This window comes from Malus sylvestris, chromosome 16 (assembly GCF_916048215.2).
Source record: "Malus sylvestris chromosome 16, drMalSylv7.2, whole genome shotgun sequence".
Lineage (NCBI taxonomy): Eukaryota > Viridiplantae > Streptophyta > Magnoliopsida > Rosales > Rosaceae > Malus > Malus sylvestris.
The window spans coordinates 7,745,128-7,764,434 of record NC_062275.1 but is presented as its reverse complement, the minus strand read 5'-3'; the positions used below and the strand labels follow the sequence as shown (position 1 = coordinate 7,764,434).

General features: G+C 36.1%; 2 long non-coding RNA genes across 3 annotated transcripts; both read right to left on the bottom strand.

The window, feature by feature from the left end:
• Positions 1 to 2,569: 2,569 nt before the first annotated feature.
• LOC126608766 (uncharacterized) lies at positions 2,570 to 4,957 on the bottom strand. 2 transcript variants are annotated; one of them, XR_007617958.1, is made up of 4 exons: positions 4,574 to 4,957; positions 4,398 to 4,494; positions 3,729 to 3,789; positions 2,570 to 2,803 (listed from the first exon to the last, which is right to left on the bottom strand). It is a non-coding gene; the product is annotated as an uncharacterized LOC126608766 (long non-coding RNA). The 2 variants fall into 2 exon arrangements; XR_007617959.1 differs by having other exon boundaries at positions 2,570 to 2,772; positions 4,574 to 4,956.
• A 751-nt stretch (positions 4,958 to 5,708) lies between these two features.
• LOC126608778 (uncharacterized) lies at positions 5,709 to 6,976 on the bottom strand. Its single transcript, XR_007617974.1, has 2 exons — positions 6,418 to 6,976; positions 5,709 to 6,097 (listed from the first exon to the last, which is right to left on the bottom strand). It is a non-coding gene; the product is annotated as an uncharacterized LOC126608778 (long non-coding RNA).
• Positions 6,977 to 19,307: the final 12,331 nt, after the last annotated feature.

Here is a 19,307-nt window from a genome sequence, read left to right as displayed (position 1 = left end):
ACAAAACCCAGATCCCGTCCGCCATCGTTGGGTTCGTGAGGTGAAAATGGAAGGAATGGGTGTGGATTTAAGGAGTGGGGTTAGTAGAGGATGGAAGAGGGTGGGTAAGAGGGTGGATGCGGATGCGTCCGACCCTCTACCTGCAACCTAGAAGAAGAAAAAAAAAAAAAAAACTCAGATCCCGTCCGCCATCGTCGGGTTCGTGAGGTGAAAAGAGATTTAAGGAGTGTAGTGTGTAGATGAGGGAAAAGGGTGGGTGCGGATGCGCTCAGGGAAGGTGGGGCTGGGCTGGGCTGGGTTGCAAGGGGAAGAAGATGAATATGAGGGAAGAGAGGAGGAGGAGGATGGGCGGGGTGAGGAAGAGGAATGAGGTTTCTGTGAGGTGGGTGGGGGAAAAAGGATCTGGGTTTGTTTTTGGTGGGGGAGGGGGTTGCGGGAAGATGGATGGGTTTTTTTTTTTTTTTTGTTGAGAAAATTTAGATTTAAAAAAAAAATTAATTTGTTTTGCCACGTGGCACACATTTGGCAGCCACGTCAGCGCTTAATAGATTAATTGATAGAAAATCTAACGGATGTATTATATTGAAATAAAATAGTACTTGAGGTATGAAAGTGAAATGTTTTATAGATGTTGTATGAGATTGTAATAGACCTCAAACTTGAGGGGCTATTATGTAATTTACCCTAAATAAAACCTTAACATTAAACCTTCACATGAAAGTATGAAACTGCAACGCGGTAGCAAGAATCCGAAATTATCGTATTGACCGGCAAGACAACTTCCATATATGATTACATCACCAAAAAATAATTTCACATGATAGTATCATTACATCAAAACCCCCCCCTCCCCCATGATTACATCACCAAAAACAAATGTCACACGATACTGGTCAACTTCCATATATGATTACATCACCAAAACTAATTTCACATGATACTGGTCAACTTCCATATATGATTACATCACCAAAAACTAATTTCACATGAAATTATCATTACATCAAAAACTTACACCACCAAAAACTAATTTCACATGAAAGTATCATTACATAAAAAACTTACATCACCAAAATACATCTAATTTCACATGAAATTATCATTACCCCCCCCCCCCCCAAAAACAAAAAAAAATCCAGCATAGTTATAGTATTGACCAGTAAGACAACTTCCATATGTGATTACATCACCAAAAACATAGTAAACCCCCCCTCCCCCCCCCCAAAAAAAATCCAGCATAGTTATAGTATTGACCAGTAAAACAACTTCCATATGTGATTACATCACGAAAAACATAGTTATAGTATTGACCAGTAAGACAACTTCCATATGTGATGACATCACCGAAAACATTCCCCCCCCCCCTCAAAAAAAAAAACACTAGTTGTAAAGAAAAACTTCCATATGTGATTACATCACCAAAAACATTCCCCCCCCCCAACTTCCACGTGTGATTACATCACCAAAAACATTCCCCCCCCCCCCTAAAAAAAACACTAGTTGTAAAGAAAAACTAACGAGAAGTTTTTAAAAACTTTTAGTTTTAACGTAAATGACAAAATAAAGTTGTAATTGAATAGTACCAGGAGTGACCTTTAAGGTAAAAATATCATTTTCGTTAAAAATAAACATTACTAGAAGTGTTTCATTCAGATTCCCTAATTTTAATAGTTCATTAAAAAAAAAAAGTCTACCTTGATCTTTCTCTCTTACGGTAACTGCAACCTAGAAGCAAGACTCCAAATCTACAAAAGCTACTCTTCGTTTCATTTTCTGAAACTTCATATACACACACACACACACACACACACACACATATATATATATATATATATATATATATATATATATATTGTCATATACTAAATTCAAATTAATTCAACAAGAATGAGATTTGTAAATCTATCTTACTCCTGATAACTTTTTATTATTTATCTCTATCATGCCTCTTATTTAAGTGTTCGTGTTTATTTTTTTTTATTAATTATCTCTATTAAATTTAATAGTATAGATGACCAAGTTATCATGGAATGATTAATGTTGTGTATGTTCAGAAGTACTTTTAAAATGACTGAAACTATTTTGGTGAAAAGTGTTTTAGATTCCAAAAGCACTATAAGTGAAATTTTGGAAGAATCACCAATTATGTACTTTTTGCAAAAAACACTTCAAGTTCTTTTTGAGGATTCACTTACATTTTAACTAAATATTGGTTCTAAAAACACTTTCATTGAAAGCGTCTTTAGTCATTTTCAAAACAATTTCAAACACACCAATATCAATGAATATGTTATTATGATGTTTTGGTTAGTAGTTTGTAATTGTTATTGGCCATTTTTTCTACATTTATGAAAAGCCTCTGTTCACTTGAAATTCAGTGGATTCATGGCTTGTGTTACATATATTAGCCTTTTTGCATCCGCTCATACGGGTGCGAAAGGCTTTTTTTTTTTAAACATCATGGCGCGTTACTTGTGACGTGACACACCCTGATCTGGAATGTTCATTACGACTCCGAATCAGGCTGTACTGGTTGACACCATGAGGGTGACGAAGCCATAAGGTGTAGTGATGTAGAAAAGTAAATAAATTTAAACCTAAAAGTACATAAATATAAGAGTGCACTGTGAGAGGGAATGAACTCATTTCACATGTGATGTCAGAGTATAAGTACAGTACAGTAAGATAAGGTGAGAATTATACCAACGAGGGAATAGTCTACACTAGGATTTGCCAAGAATCCTTATCGATATGAAACTGAGCGGCTAAAACCTGAAGGAGCGCAAAACAAATGTGAATGGGCCTGAAAATAAAATTTAAAAAAAAACCTTTTGAAAACATTATAACCTCTCGCCGTAAAACAAGTATCGTTTTCAAAATATACATACTACGTGTAGTAAGAAAATACCTACTGTAGCCTGCAAAAACACAAGATTGCCATACGTCGCAATATTGCGTAAATGAACATAAGAGTGTGATATCCACACACCCTATTTTACTTCTCACACACCTTTTTTATTTTCGACCGTCAGATCCGATGAATTGAAGAAGATCAACGGACATAAATTATCAAGAGGTATGTGAAAAGTAAAATGGGGTGTGTGGATAGCACACCCCATGAACATATAACAACCAATATCACATAATCTCGCATAAGCACACATATCATATCAGGTGTGCATCGACACATGCTGACACACGAGTTTATGTAGAGGTATTCTGACATGAACATGAATGTGTGTAACAATAATATACGCTCTAGTATTACAATTATGTGAAAACCGGCGCTATGCGCATCACATACGAGTTGGAGTTGCCTATTGCAACATGTACGACAGGACTGACACCTACAATGGATCCAAGGTGAACGTACGGTGCGATGTGCACAGACACGTGAAAGATTAGCCCTAGCTCGGGCGAGTACCAACACCGGTGTAGTAAACAATGAGCAAATAACATAATTATAATCATGCCACAACCATTCAACAATTCTAGTCAATATTATATTATTCATGACCATAAATATAATTAAGGCATCCCCTTATAGTAAGCTTACATGTGCATCACGTATGATTATTTCATAATTTCCCAACAATAAGGCATTTCCTATAAACGTAAGTTTAATCATGGCAATCACGCAGAGAATTTATTAATAATTGTACATATGGAAACTAACCAATATATATATATATATATATATATATATATCAAAGAAAAGACCTGCTCACAAATCATGTCGTCGAGTCGAACCCGCCTCGTAGCATCGAGAATCCTTGCGAAGCGTTTCGCCTAGAAATGAAACCATTTAGGTAAATATAACGTACTAATGTAATTACGCATTTTCGTACAAGGTACGACTAATAAACGAACTATCTTAAAACGGTTGAATTTTGAAAAACGGACGACGAATTTGAAATGTCAAAATACGCTAAGGAGGGTCCTTGGCAAATTTTGTAAAAAATTAAAGGCCAACCCTAAAAAGTCAACCAAGACGCCCCGATGGTCAACCACGTTAAAACTTTAGAATTTCACTAAATGGGTGTCAAAAATGAACCCGGAACGTTGAAATTAACCTAGAAGAGTTTTCGAAACATTTCTGAAAAAAGTCAAACTTAAGGAATATTCCTGAAAATATTCCCAATCAAATTCAGAAATGGGCCGGCTGGCCCAAAATATTGGGCTGGTTGGGCTAAAGATTTGGGCCAAGGATTTTGGCCCGCGTTTGAGCTTAAGGCCCTTTTCTTTTTTTTTTCTCCGGTCGGGTCGACCTGGTCCCTGTCGCGGGTCCACTATTCGTGGGTAGCAAATTGCCGAGCTCCAAACGAGCTCAAAACTCAACCATTTTTCACGAAATCAAAGTCAAAATGAAGCTCGTGAAGTAGGGATTCGAAATATACCAATGGGAGACAAAGCCATGGCCGAAGTTAGCCGGAAATGGCTTACAAAACTCGGATGGCTCGCCGGAAAACTAGGGAGTATTTCCCCGAGGTATTTCTGCACCAAAACACGTTTATTTTTCACATGGTAACTCAGAAACCAAGCTATCTCATCAAGAGGAAGGGAAAGGACGGACCTCGAATCTTACTTAGGCCGTGAACGGCGGAATCACGCCGGAGAAGTTTCACTCGAAACGGTCCTCTCCTCGGTCCGTACATGCCCAGAGAGTTTAGATCTTTAGTGAGGGAGAGAAGGAGAGTCCAGGTGTTGGTTTGGTGGGTCTCGTCGGAGATGACGGCGATATGGTGGAAGCTGGCCTCGGCGCCGGTGAATACAGAGGGAGGAGAGTGCTAGAGTGAGAGAGACGGGAAAGAATAGAGAGGAGAGAGAGGGTTAGAGGAAAATGGGATGTCGTGGCAGCACGAGAGGTGAGTGAAGAGAGGGACCTCCGGAAATGTGTGGAGGAAAGGGACACGTGGCAGCAAGAGAGTGGTCCAAAAGTTTTAAAAATAAAAAGAGGGTGTTAGGAAGAGAGAAGGGACACGGTACTGGCAGGAGTGGGGTGTGGGCAACAAAATATCTCTATACATATACCAAATCGCCCTCCAAATTTGTAAAATTTCCATCAACTTCAAATTCGATTTCGCTTGTGTCCCCGTGTTCGTATAATCGCATACTACGCAATTACGCTAAAAGAATACGCCACATGTCACTCTAAATGATGATCAACGGAAGTTGAAATCCTTGCCTCTAGGGGCATTTTCGTCGAATCATTCTTTTAAAATTTATAAAATCGTAAAATTAAGCACGAGTTGTCACATGACCAACGAATTTTTTTTTAATTATAAAGACAATTTTATAATTATAGCTCACTACGTGCGTACAATGTTTTAAGTTAATTTTTACATTTACATTTGTCAAAAGACATTTATTTTAATGTTTTTAGTTAACAAATAGTATGAACTTTTGCACCGTTAATGATTTATTACGAGATGCCCAACGTACAATGTTTATTGTTTTTACATTTGTACTTGACCAAGTATATTTCCAAGCAAACTCAAATGATATAGTAGGGCATGGTAAACAACGATATTAAGGGAGCATTTTTGCTCACCCATGTGTCATTTCATCTAACTGTAATTATGTAAAATGATACATGACGGATAATTAGATGTATGGTAAGCGTACACCATAGTCTATGATGGTGAGCAAAAATGCTCTCCGATATTAAGCAAACCCCACTTGAAATTCAAAGGAAATAGACACATTAGTAAGTCCAATAACCATCCAATAAAATCTTGAAATTAAAAGGGATGGCATTGCAAATTTGCAATGGATTGGGCAAGCACGGCATACCGTCCAATTAGGGGTCTTGTGAAGACAAATGTCTTATAATTATTGGCTGTCATATAATCACCGTCACGTTAGTCAAAGTTGTTAGAATATTTGTTTGGCTGTTAGTTGATTAATTAGTTACGAGTGCAACTCACAAATGTAATTTGGCCAGTCATATTTACAGAATATAGAGCATTATTTCTCTCTAAACTTCTCTCTGGTTGTTCATCTTTCTCAATTCTTCATTATTCGTTAATTTTCCCCAATGTAGTTAACATCCTGCTTAATCTTCTTGAAAGAAGCATGAATGCAATAAGCAACATCTCTGCATCAAACAAAACACCCCAAATGTAAAACTCACATCTTTGGATCAAAGTTGAACCGCCCATTGGATAAAACAACGAATCTGAATAATTTGAAAATTTAGAAACTGACTTCTGAGATGTCTCTCTTTGGGAGGGCACTCGACAGTCGACATGGTTGGTGGCTTTGACTATCGCAACATCCAAATTCTATTCTTAGAAAACAAACTTAAATCCAAAAATCATAATCCAATTCCTTCGGATTACCAAAATCTAATCTTTATTGTTTTCTTCTAATTAGTTAAATCAACGGAGATTAAACAAAAGGGAAAGGAATTGGTACCGCGTAAATCTCTGTTGACGTGGGCAAGGCCGACTTTTGGAGTCCTTGAGAGCACCGTAACCATTCCACGTCTGAAGCGTCCCCATTTTTCTCTGCTTCTTCTTCTACTGTACCACCCCAATTCCTCCACGGTTTAAATTACTCTCTCTCTCACTACCATTTTCTCTCTATACAAGAAGAGACAGTGACCTGGCTGGTAGATCAACCTTGAAAATTTATTATCCAATAATTAAGCAAAGGTTTTGAAGAATTTATTATTGGACCTCCAAAAGCTTTGGCGCATTTGACAACCTTGAGGATGATGGTGATGGGCTTTCCTCCTTCTTCATCTCACCTTCGTCTCCCTTCTTCTTCTCACCCCCGTCGTTGCTGGCAGCGTTGTCGCCTCCATTGTTGTTGCTGCCGCAGTTCTTCTGCATTAATCTAAGAACAAACACAAACTCATTAATCCAAACACCACAAAACCCAAAAGCATAGAGAGAGGGAGTGATTGAGATATTAAGAAAATAAAATGGGGTTTGAATGGGTTTGAATTCGAATAGGATATGGGGAACTGTCGTACAGTTTCCAATTGCCAACGTGGAAACCTGGGAGAGGGAGTGAGATGTCGAAGTGAGGTGTTATCAGGTTAAGACATTCAACACACTGAAAGTCAAATTTTATATTGAATTTCGCAGAACTAGCAGCCTTGTCTTTAGGCTCTAGAGCCCGAAGGCAGAGACATATTCTTTTCCGGACACAGTCGCAAGATTTAGAAGTCATCAGTGCGCTCAACGCCCTATCAACATTTATTCACCTCCCCGCTGAGCTTGGGCGACGAGTTGGCATGTTCCGCATTCAACCGAATGACGTAGTTAACTTATTAGATATTCAGCTTATGCACCACGTAAGCTAAGTAGTTTTTAGAATCAACAAAAGAAAAACAATTTGCACATCACCAATTGTTAGGAAGCTCTAGCAAACATTTTCGGGTGAATTTAAAATATATTTTTTGGGACTTTGTCCTAAAAAAATAGGGAGAACGAAAAGTTCGCGGTAATGTTCATTTTAACGAAAAACTATATTTTTACACTAAAAAGTCAATCCTGGTACTATTTATTTTACCCTTTATTTTGTCTTTATCATTAAAACTTAAAATTTTCAAGCTCTTTTCATTAATTTTCCTAAAAAAATAATTTGAACTCTCGTTTTTTATGATAATTGTGTTTGTTTCTCGGGAAATGAGAAAAAAATGGATGTGAAATTGCATCAAGATTCTTGTTGAAACTGATGCTGATAGTCCAGATTGTTATTATTTTAAATATTAATATTGTTATTTGTTTGAAATCATAGTGTGCTGTAATTGACAAGAAATTGAGCAAAATCGACATTTACGAGCATTTCGATGTTATGCAACAACAGCAGCAAGGGAGGGACACTTGGAGATACCGATAAGTTAGGGAAACTAAATTTATATGTTAAATTTTGAAAAATTAAAGGATATAAAAATTGATTATTGGTAAATATGAGTTCGAAAAACCTAAATGAGCTCTTAACAATAATTTAGAGAGGATTTAAAAAAAAAATCAACTATAATCATGCTCCATAACCGCCTCCTAGGATAGGAATTCATCTAGGAGCTCTTGCGCTCCATATATAATGCTAACTGATTTAATATTATTTTGAATAAATAATTAATTCTTATTAGCTAATGATTAAGTCATAGCTATTTTAACTCACTAAAGTAGGAAGTATGTTTGTAGTACAGCTTTTTTGAATATCATCCTAAACTATCTCTAAAAGAGGTGTCAAATTTTATACATAAAATTTCATTTGACAATTTATGTGGCACTTTAACATTTTTAAAGCTCTGCTCTTCATCCAATATATCAAATTAACTCATTATTTTATCATATTATTTTCATAATTTCTGTTTTATATTTTAATTTTTATCTATAATATGTCAACTTAAACTATTATTTTATTACATTATTATTATTATTATTATTTTCATAATTTCTGTTTAAATTTCACATATAAAAATAATTTATAATAAAAATTATATTAATTAACAATGGCGTACAAATACAAATAATTCAGCAAAAGAAAACTTATCAATCGAAAATAGAATAAATAAGTACGGTGGGATGTCGGTCAGCAAAGTAGTTCGTTTGACAAAAAAAAAAAAGGTTATTCGTTTTACGTAGCACGTCACAAAGGACGTCTGTTAAAGTAATTCGTTTGACAAAAAATGCACTTTAGGTTTAGGATCTGTGGGGTGCGTTTGGTACGCAGACGGGACGGGACGGGACGGGACGGAATGAAGGTGTAATTTTTTAAAAAGATATGGGGTATATTTGTCTTAAAATGGTAAAACATTGTATTCCACAGACGTGGAACAAACCCGTTCCAGGGGGGGGAGGTGGAACGCAAAAACACCCAAAATTTGTCCCGTGGAACAGCCTGTTCCACCCATTTTTGGCGCACCAAACGCGGGACGGAACGCCTCATCCCGTTCCGTTCCGTCCCGTCCCACGTACCAAACGCACCCTTGAAGCACAAAGGGATAACTGTTCAAAAGGTAATGACAAAACAAGCATCGCAGATGTTTCTGGAGTTGAAGCAGCACAAAGTTATTCGTTTGACAAAAAAAAAAGCACAATTGTTGCAAAGCCATTCGTCAAACGGTCGCATCAAAATCCATCAGCACATCATTGCATATATCGTTGGTAAGCAATGGAACAGATGAACCACCTGGAATTACAGCAAGTAAGTTGTCCCATCCGCCCCTCAGACCTCCACAGTGCCTCTCTAGTAACTCTTTCAAGGGTATGTTCATTTCCTCTTCAACAGTGCAAGGCTTGTTCACATGGCCCGAGATTCAAAATAATTGTCCCTGAATTGTTCTTTCTCCCAAAACTGGCAAACCACTCTGGTCCACGCCTTATTATGGTGGGAGAAACAGCCACCGTTTCCACATTTGTAACAGTGGTGGGACAGCCATATAAACCTGCATTAGCAGGGAAAGGAGGCTTCAATCTTGGCTTCCCCTGTTTCCCTTCAAGGCTCTCCAGAAGCGCTGTTTCTTCACCACAAATATAGGCACCAGCATCAAAGTGGATACGAACATCAAAATCATAACCAGATCCACAAGCATTTTTTCCTAGTAATCCAGCTGCATAGGCTTCATTTCTAGCTTTTACAAGGTTTAACCGTTCATTCACATATGCGAGAACGAGATTGGGGGAGAAGAAGCGAGAATGCTCAGGTGGGAAATGAAGGAGAGCTCCAGTAAGCGGACCTCATCTCATACGCTGAGAAGGGTAAAATGGACCATCCAGTTAATAATGATCAACATGATTTAATGAGGTCTGTGATGAACGGTTGAGATTGAGCGGTTGCGATGTGGACCTTTTTGGTTAAATTAGGTTGGGCTTTTAATTTTATATGAATCATGGTTTTATTCGTGGGCTTTGGGTTGAACGGTTGGGGTTTTATAAAGAATGTTATTATGTCCACTCGCTTGTTTAATTTTCCACCTCAGTTTAATTTCTTGACTTGAGATTCACATTCTCAAGTTTCAACACGTTTTTCACATGTGACATCGTTTAGCCTACCATGTGAATAACACATATCAAGTGACGTGGAAACACGTGTCGTTGAGCTCAAGACTCAGGTTTAATCTCTCATACCAAAAAATAAGTTGAGGTTCCAAAGAAAATTTACATTCTTATAAGTACATTTAAGGTCCCTTTAATTCCCATGTGCAATTCACACTCTCAACACTATAAAGGAACTTTTAATGAAAAGGGCTTGAACTAAAACTATTTTAACCAAGAACCACCTTATACTTTTTTTTAAACCAAAAACACCTCACAATCAACCAAAGGAACAGAGACTCCCAATTTTACATGGGCTGTAATTACAGAGCCCAACATGGACAAAAATAAGTCCCCAAAATCATCCCAATAGAAAGAAAACCTAGCCCATATTGAATTAAATGGAGGATTAACAACCCTCGAGGTTTGAGCCCGCTGTCAAACGTATGTGAGCTTTTAGTCAATCCAACCCGAGCTTTGATACACCCCAAACCTTTTTCTAGTATTCCAATATACCCCTGAACGTTGTGATATTTACTACTGTGTTTTACTACTACATGATGCCCTTTTGTTTGGCACCTTCCAAATCACAAGGAATTATTTGAGCTTCCTTTCCCAGCCACCTCTCCAGCTTTATCCCATATCGATTAACATAATTTCAGCATTAAGATGTTGACTGATTGCTTTTGTTTTGTTATTTTGTTATTTTCTATTTTGAATGTATAATTCTCTTCTGATAGGTGAAAACTGTTGTCTTGCTAGTGCTATCATATTAGTGCTTTTTTTATTCCTTATCGAAAAAATTAGATCACTTCTAATATTTTTTTGGAAATTATATAATTAAACTAATCATGTGTTTAGTGTTTCTAGTACTAATAAACATTTGTTCGTGTGGTATTTTCAGTATACTCGTTTTATAGTAGGTTTATTAAGACTACCATAAGTTTGCAACACATTGGGATTGACTATATCATCCATAGTATTGTAATTAAATTAGTGGTAATCTATAGTATTCTGGTTTAGTTTCAGAAATAATATGTGTTATTTTGCTATAATTTCATAAATAGTATAGATTATTTTGGTTCAGTTTCAAAAATAGTGTGGGTTAATTTGATGTAGTTCCATAAATAATGTAGGTTATGTTGGTTAAGTTTTAGAAATAGTGGAGGTTATTTAGCTATAGTTTCAGAAATATGGTGGGTTATTTTGCTGTAGTTCCAGAAATAGTTTGGGTTATTTTGGTTCACTTTCATAGATAGTGTGGTTATTTTGCTGTCGTTTCAGAAATAGTATGAGTTATTTTGTTGTCTTTCCAGAAATAGTATGGGTTATTTGGTTCAGTTCTAGAAATAATGTGAGTTATTTGGCTATAGCTTTAGAAATAATGTGGGTTATTTTGATGAAGTTTCAGAAATAGTGTGGATTATTTTGCTGTAGTTCCAGAAATAATGTGTATTATTTGGTTCAGTTTCAGAAATAGTTGGGTTATTTTGCTATAGTTTCAAAAATAATGTGGATTATTTTGCTGTAGTTCCATAAATAGCTTGGGTTATATTGGTTTAGTATCAGAAATATTATGGGTTATTTTGGTTTAGTTTCATAATAGAAACCATTGTAACATCCCACATTGACCAACGGAGAGGGGATGATGTGCCTTATATGTACATGCTCCCCTCCCTATAGCACAAGGCCTTTTGGGAACTCATTGACTTTGGGTTCTATCGAAACTCCAAAGTTAAGGGAGTTCAGGCAAGGGCAATCCTAGGATGGTGATCTACTAGGAAGTTCTCGTCTGAGTTCCCAGAAACAAAACTGTGAGGGCGTGGAAGGGGCCCAAAGCAGACAATATCGTGCTACGATGGAGCTGGTCTGCGATGTGACATAATGGTATCAGAGCCACTTTGCCGTGTGGTGCAAGTGTGCCGACGAGGACGTCGGGCCCCTAAGAGGGGTGGATTGTAACATTCCACATCGACCAACGAATAGGGGGTGATGTGCCTTATATGGACATGCTCCCCTCCCTATAGCACGAGGCCCTTTGGGAACTCACTGGCTTCGGGTTCCATCGAAACTCCGAAGTTAAGCAAGTTTAGGCAAGGGTAATCCTAGGATGGGTGACCCACTGGGAAGTTCTCATCTGAGTTCTCAGAAACAAAATTGTGAGGGTGTGGCCAGGGCCCAAAACGGACAATATCGTGCTACGACGGAGTGAAGACTGGGATGTGACACCATTGTTCAGGTTCGTAATTTTCCTTTCCTCAATTGTGTTTGGTTACCGAGAAAATGTATACGATGTATATTATGTAAGCCATTGTTCAAACACAAAAATCATTTATTTTTATTTGATTAGAAATGATTTGGTTGGTCCATAGTTAGTTCAAGTTCGCAGTTTGGTTCGGTTACAGGATTCGCTAGTAACTTATAGTATCATTCACAATAGATGAGACATAGATAGTACGATATTTGATTCATTCTAAATTTGTTAAAGAATGTAAATTGATTTGTATATAAAAATGTTTATAATTATACATTTAAAATTCATTTAATGTTATTCTAACATTTTTGAAATTTATTTAATGTTTAGTTTTTTCAATTTTGCTAGTTTAGCTTTTTAATCATTATTTTATTTAATATTCTTATTAATAAAATAATTAATTCATTTATGAACATTTTATTTCCCTCGGTAAATGCATTTCCTGTTCTCTCTTTCTCTCTCTTTCTCTGACCTTTCTCACTTTCCCCAACCTCTCATTTCCTCTCCTTCACCGATAGCCACAAGGATGAATTGGAACCTGCTCAGTATGAAGCTCTTCTCAAAGTGAGCGAGTAAGTCACCTCAGCTCTTGCAGAGATAATCGTACTTGTAAGTCTCTCTGTAATTTGGTTGATGAGAAAGTCTCCCCGCCAACCACAAGGACAACATCGACGAATTTTATGGTGACCCATGTGCGTTTTTCATTTCTTTCTTCAACTTTTTTTGTTTCAGTTTTATTTTTATTAAAAATGAAAACTAAAAGTAGTTATCAAACAAAATTTCAAAATTTTCAGGTGTTCATAAACTAAACGAAATAATTATCAAACAACCCTTTATGGAAAAGGAGAAACTTTGGGCTCCCATTGGAGTTGAGTTTTGTGAGCTAAAGCAGTCCACCATTGTTTGAATCTTTTGAAAGTTTAAAAAGTTTATTGAGTTGGCAAGGGCAAGAATATTCTTATTAGTCGTCTGATAACCATTTCATTTTTAGTTTTAAGTTCATTTAAAAAAAAATTGAAATCTGATTTGGTAAATATTTTCAATTTTCATTTAAAAACTGAAAAATTGAAAGCAATTACCAAATAAGATTTGAAGTATAAAAACTAAAAATTGAAAATGAAATAGTTATCAGACACCCTCTTAAAATTTTTATGAGAGGGAGGATAAAATGATAATATCAATATGAGTAAGTGTAGCATTATTCTTTAATAAGACACAAGGACGTTTAAGTGTGGGGATTAGAGTTACGATTTTTGATGATTTTTTTATACAACAATATTTCTATATTTCATAATTTAAAATTATGTATTCCGTATTTCGACAGTAACTGTGAAATCCCGTTCTCAGATTTCATTATTTAAAATTATGTATTACATATTTCGTATTCATAGTTTTGACTCTTTTATATTTATGGCGTATTTGATCCCTACGTATTTGTCCACTTATCTTTACATAATTGGATAGTACTCATCGATATGAATGCGTGGGTGCAAATGGAAAGTGATTCGGAATTATAACGAAGATTTTATGAGATTTTGAACGTCGAAGATATTTTGATAAATTGATAATTAATTTGACATGTGATATTTTTGTCTAACCATTGGCTGAGTGCCACGTGGGCACCCAAAAATTTCTGAAACCCTCTTATCTCCTCCCTTTTCTCTTTCGTTCTCTCTTTCTCTCGAGAGTTCTCCCACTCTGTCTTGGCTCTCCCTTTCTTCCCGTGAAACAAACCACCACCACAAAAATTTTGGCTTGTTGAACACCAAAACCACATTTATCTGCATGCCCTCACCACCATAAACTCCGTTGTGATTTTTGTTTCATTGAAAATGAACCCGAAACACGAGTTCGAAGAACAAGGTTTTGGGCCGAGAGTCGAGACTTATAAGCGTGATTCATATAATTTTTCAGCCATCTTTTGAATTCAAAACAGGTATAAATCGATTCCTCTCGTCGATTAGATAAATTTTCATGTTTGGATAGTGTGATTTGGTTGAAAAATGAGAAAGTTATAACGATTTAAAGTTTGCCTAGTTTCCGGCGAAACCATAAGCTTCCATATCATTTTCGACCAAACCACGTCGAGTTAGCCGTCAGTAAAGGTACCAATCTATTCACCTCGTTCCAAGCTATGATTTTCTTTTTTGAATCACTCGATTTTGTTGAGTATTGATAAAGTTATGGACGTTTAAAGTTTGCCCAGAAATTCTGGCGAGTTACCAGATTTCCCGCGGACAGCCGTTTTTCAGGCCATTTTTCTGCCAACTCCGGCCACCATTTAGGCTTCAAGCATATATAATATTGTTCTACAATTCTCTAGCTTCGTTTTGGTATATTATTAGACTAATTTGGTTGAGAAACGAGTGAGATATGGAGTTCTAAATATTGCCAGAAAATCTGCAGAATCTGGTGACCGGATGAAAGGTTGAAGAAGAAGGATATTCCCTGCATTGACCATTGACTTTTGTTCATTTTTTTTCGGGTTTTGGCCAGGACCTATCGTAAGGTTTTTCAACGTTCTGAATCCATTTTTGACATCTGTTTAGGGAAATTTTAATGTTTGAATGTAGTTTCATAGTTGATCGGCTAAATGACTGCCACTTGAATTTGTGATTGGCGGAGATTCGACCGTTGGATCGCTATGAGATTTTAGTTTGTTGTTCTATGAACATAATGTGGACCTTAGAAGGTTACGAATCTGAAATCAGATATGTGGATATCTCGAATTGAATTGCTAGGGTTGTGGACCCGACTATTAACCTTTGACCAACTGTTGACTTTTGGTCAACTGGTCCCAAATCATTCTAGAATGTCCTTGGGGATGTACTTTATGTAAGTTACGTGGTTTATCACTTGGGTTCTAAGACGAGATTTGATATTTGTTTTAGGCGACGATCGGATGAAAACGCCTCGATATTTGAGCTAGGGATTCGTAGTGCGGGCTCCAAGTGAGTGACTTTAATATATGTGATATTGGTGATTACCTTGTTTTCGTAATTGTTATCCTGTGTGGATATGACTTGGTTTTATAAATATATTTTCTATTGAATTGTTATTTTTAATACTTAGTCATCAATTTATGTGTTATGAAATGAGATTTGACGTATATATTTGAAATATGGTTGATTTGTATGATTGACATGTTGTGATGAAATGTGAGGGCTAGTAGTAGACTGTTAACTCATTGTGATGGGGATTTGTTGCTTCGATATTGTTTAATTTATCGCTTCGTTGATTCGTTCTAAATTTAGTACTTGTGCTTTGTTTCACTTCGTTAAGCCTTTGTAAATTGAGTAACTTGTGCCTTGTCTTGTTTCTTTGAGCTATTGTATATTATGGTTGTTGGCCTTCTGCTCTGTTCAGTTGAGTGATTCGGAACTGGGTTTCCACTGGGGTTCCGTTGAGTGGTCCGGTTCCCTGCTTCGTCTGGATTCTATTGAGTGGTCCGGAATCCCTCGTGATCAGATTTCATTGAGTGGTCTAGAATCGTATCCAGCTTGGATTTCGTTGAGTGGTCCGATATACATTGTACTCCACGATTTCGTTAAGAGGTTTGGAATCCCTTCTTTTCTGCGATTCCGTTGAGTGGTCCGGAATCGTATCCTGGTTTGGATTCTGTTGAGTGGCCTGGAATCCCGTTTAATATTATGGTTCCATGGAGAGGTTCGGAAGCCGATTAATTGCTTTGTTGATTCTTCAGATTAAGTTTAGATTGAGATAGCTTCAGAGATGTAGGCTTTAGCCAAACTGTGTTGCTTTAGCCCTGCATTTTGGTGTATTGTACGAGTTATTGATTGATAACCTTGTGTTTGATTTCAGATGAGCCGTTGGATGTCTGGGTGACTTCTTCGGGATTTTCAGTGACTTGATTATGATTTCATAAACTATGATTTTATATTTGACATTTATAAATTGAATTGATGGTTGGTTTTTAATAGTATCACATACGTAGAATTATTGTCACTCACACGAGTTTTGCGGCTTACCTAGGTTATTGTTTGCCCGTTGCACCATTCCCATGGTGTATGGGCGATTGTGCGAGTTTTAGTAGATACGAGGAGTTTTGGGGTAGCAGATAGAGTTCAGAGAGCTTGGAGTGTTATGTTACTCCTATACTTTCCTTAAAAAGATGTGATTATTGTTATTTTCAATTAAGTGTTTGAGTTTGTATTTCCTAGCATCCCCCTATAGTTTACCGTCACGTGTCGATTTCAGGCGTATCTCGGGATCAGGGCATGACAATAACACAAATATTCAATAAACATTACACTTACATAAATATTCTTACATAAATATTAAAAACAAAATTACACACTTGACCGAATAAATATAGCATCTCATATATTCCAAAATATTAAAATTACACACCACAAAATAAATATGGGCTTGTTTGAAAGTACAATTTAAATGACTAGAAGTTCTTTTAGTGAAAATATTTTTGAATTCTAAAAGCACGTAAAGTAAGCGCTTTAATACTTTTCTTAGATTCACTTGCATTTTTACTATGAATTTGTTCAAAAAAACATTTTCACCAAAAAATCTTTAGCTATTTTCAAAGTACTGCCAAACAAGTTATATAACTAGTCTTACATGAAGGGATCCAAAATATTCTAAATTACACAACACCGAATAAATATAACAAGTATCTTTCATGGAGAGATCCAAATATAAAAAACGTAGCTAGTAGGAAAAGACGACTATTACATTCAAAAGAAGAGGAATGGACTGATACTTAGCTCTCTCTCCATCTTTCTTCTAATCTGAAAATAACATTGGAAATAATTAAAAAAATATAAGTAAGATACTCATACAAAAACAAAAGAAAGAAGTAACATAGCGAACATTCTTTAGATGTAGCTTGTCTAATTTTTTTTGTTGCCAATTAAAGCATTTGTAATTTTTTAGTGTATTTTGTATTTGAGCGACATCAACGACTCATATATTATATAATGTATACGTATTTTAGGTTAGAACTTAAATTTTAGGTTTTAAATTAATCCAATCATTTTCTAATGATTGGGTCTAAAATAAGGTTTAGGTTAAAACTTAAAATTTGGATAATTTTAAAAACATTAAATCCAATGGTTGAGATAGAATATGATCAGTCTAACGGTTAAAAAAAATCTAAAAGCCCACAATTAAATCTAACGGTTAAAAAATTAAAAAATATTTTAATCAAAATTCACCCAAAAACTGTATAATACATGTTTCATAGGGTCCATTTAGTGAAACTTTTTATCAAAATTTAAATATTTTTAGGTTAAAATGTTTATAAAATAAATTAAGATAATCTACATAAATTTTATTTTGAAAAAAAAGTTATTGAATAAAAAGTAGCATAAATTAATTCTTTAATAATATCGGCTTAAATTTTTTACTCAATATCATTAGAGCAAAAAAACTGTTTATGGGTCAAAATTTAAATTTTCTAGATTAAAAATTTTAAATTTTAACCTAAAAATTGAAGATGGTCTTAGAATAATTTTTCATAAAAAGGTTAACATGTCCCACACACATAAATCAAGAAACGGTAATTTCGAAAAAAAAAATTATAAAGAAAAAAGTAAAAAAGTATGAACAGAATTTAAATACCCAAATATTAGAAGTTTCCTGTGACATAGTTCCAAAACAGAATGCAGATGTTAGCTATGACATGGATCACACGGTCTCGCTTGTTAGATATGACATGCATTGCATGGTTCGAGACACTTCGAAATCTTATGTTAAGCAACAATAGGACTGCCATAACAGGATTAAAGGAATAAAGCATAGGTTTATAAAACTGGGGTGCAAGGCTGCAAATCATCGCGAGCTAATAGATAGCCCACACTAAGCCAAGCCCTACCCAAATAACGAAGCGGTATTGAATTGGGTGGTGAGGACAAAAAGTCCAAACCAAACAACAGACAGCGCTGTTGTGGAAATGACAGAGTAAATGTAGAAGGGAGGAAGGCATGGACAATCATTCAATTTGCAGTCGCAACCAACCGCATCGGCGGAGGGAGGTTTGACAAAGTCAAACTGGCTCACAACGATGACAATCAGAATGGTAGCTAAGGTCAAAAGGATGGTCAGAGTCTCGGTTAGATGTGCTTGCGGATTTGAAGGAGGGTTTTGATTTTCAGCGTCCGCCATAGTAGTGGTCAAAAGAGGCAGCTGGGAGCAGAAGGAAAGAATGAGAAATGAGAGTTGCGGTGGCGGTGACGGTGGCGGTGAGGAGGGGTTGATTGATGTAGGGGGTGGGGGCTGCTTTACACTACTGGGTAGAAGGTGTGTGCAAGTGTTTGTAGTATGGTCTGTTTTATACCACTGGGTAGTGGGGTTTATTTATTTATTTATTTATTTATTGGGTCAGAAGCATGCTGCATGTTTAAAAGGAAAAAGGCTACCTTGATGTTTTTCTTTCACATGCGTGCATGCATGCCAGACTGCAACCCAATAGCAGGAATTCAGAATTGTTGTGCATTGACTGAGAAGCACAACTTCCAGATATGATGACATCGCCCCCCACTGATTTTAACATTAAACCTTCACATGAAAGTACGAAACTGCAAGCAGTAGCCAGGAATCCAGAATAGTTATAGTATTACATCCAACCCCTGCCGCGCCCCCTCCTTTTCTCTTTCCTTCTTTACCACACCACCTTTCACATTTGATTTTGATCTAATCCTTACCGTCTCCCTATTGTCTCTATAAAACAATAGAGACGTCCTATTATGTTCTTAACTGGGAGTTAAAAAAAAATAAAAATTGACTTTTGTACTTTATTTTATGTATTCGAAATATATACAAAAAAAAAAAAAAACTGAATTCACGTTAAATCATGAATATATGATCACATCACTCCCCCTCCCCCACTTATGAATGTATGATCACATCAGTCCCCCTCCTCCACTAATTTCACATGACCATGTGATAGAAAACCTTCACGAGGAATCCAGAATGGTTATTGTATTGACCAATAAGACAACTTCCATGTATCATTACATCAACCACCATTCCCCAAAACAACCACTAATTATAAAGGAAAACTAACGAAAAATCTTCAAAAACTT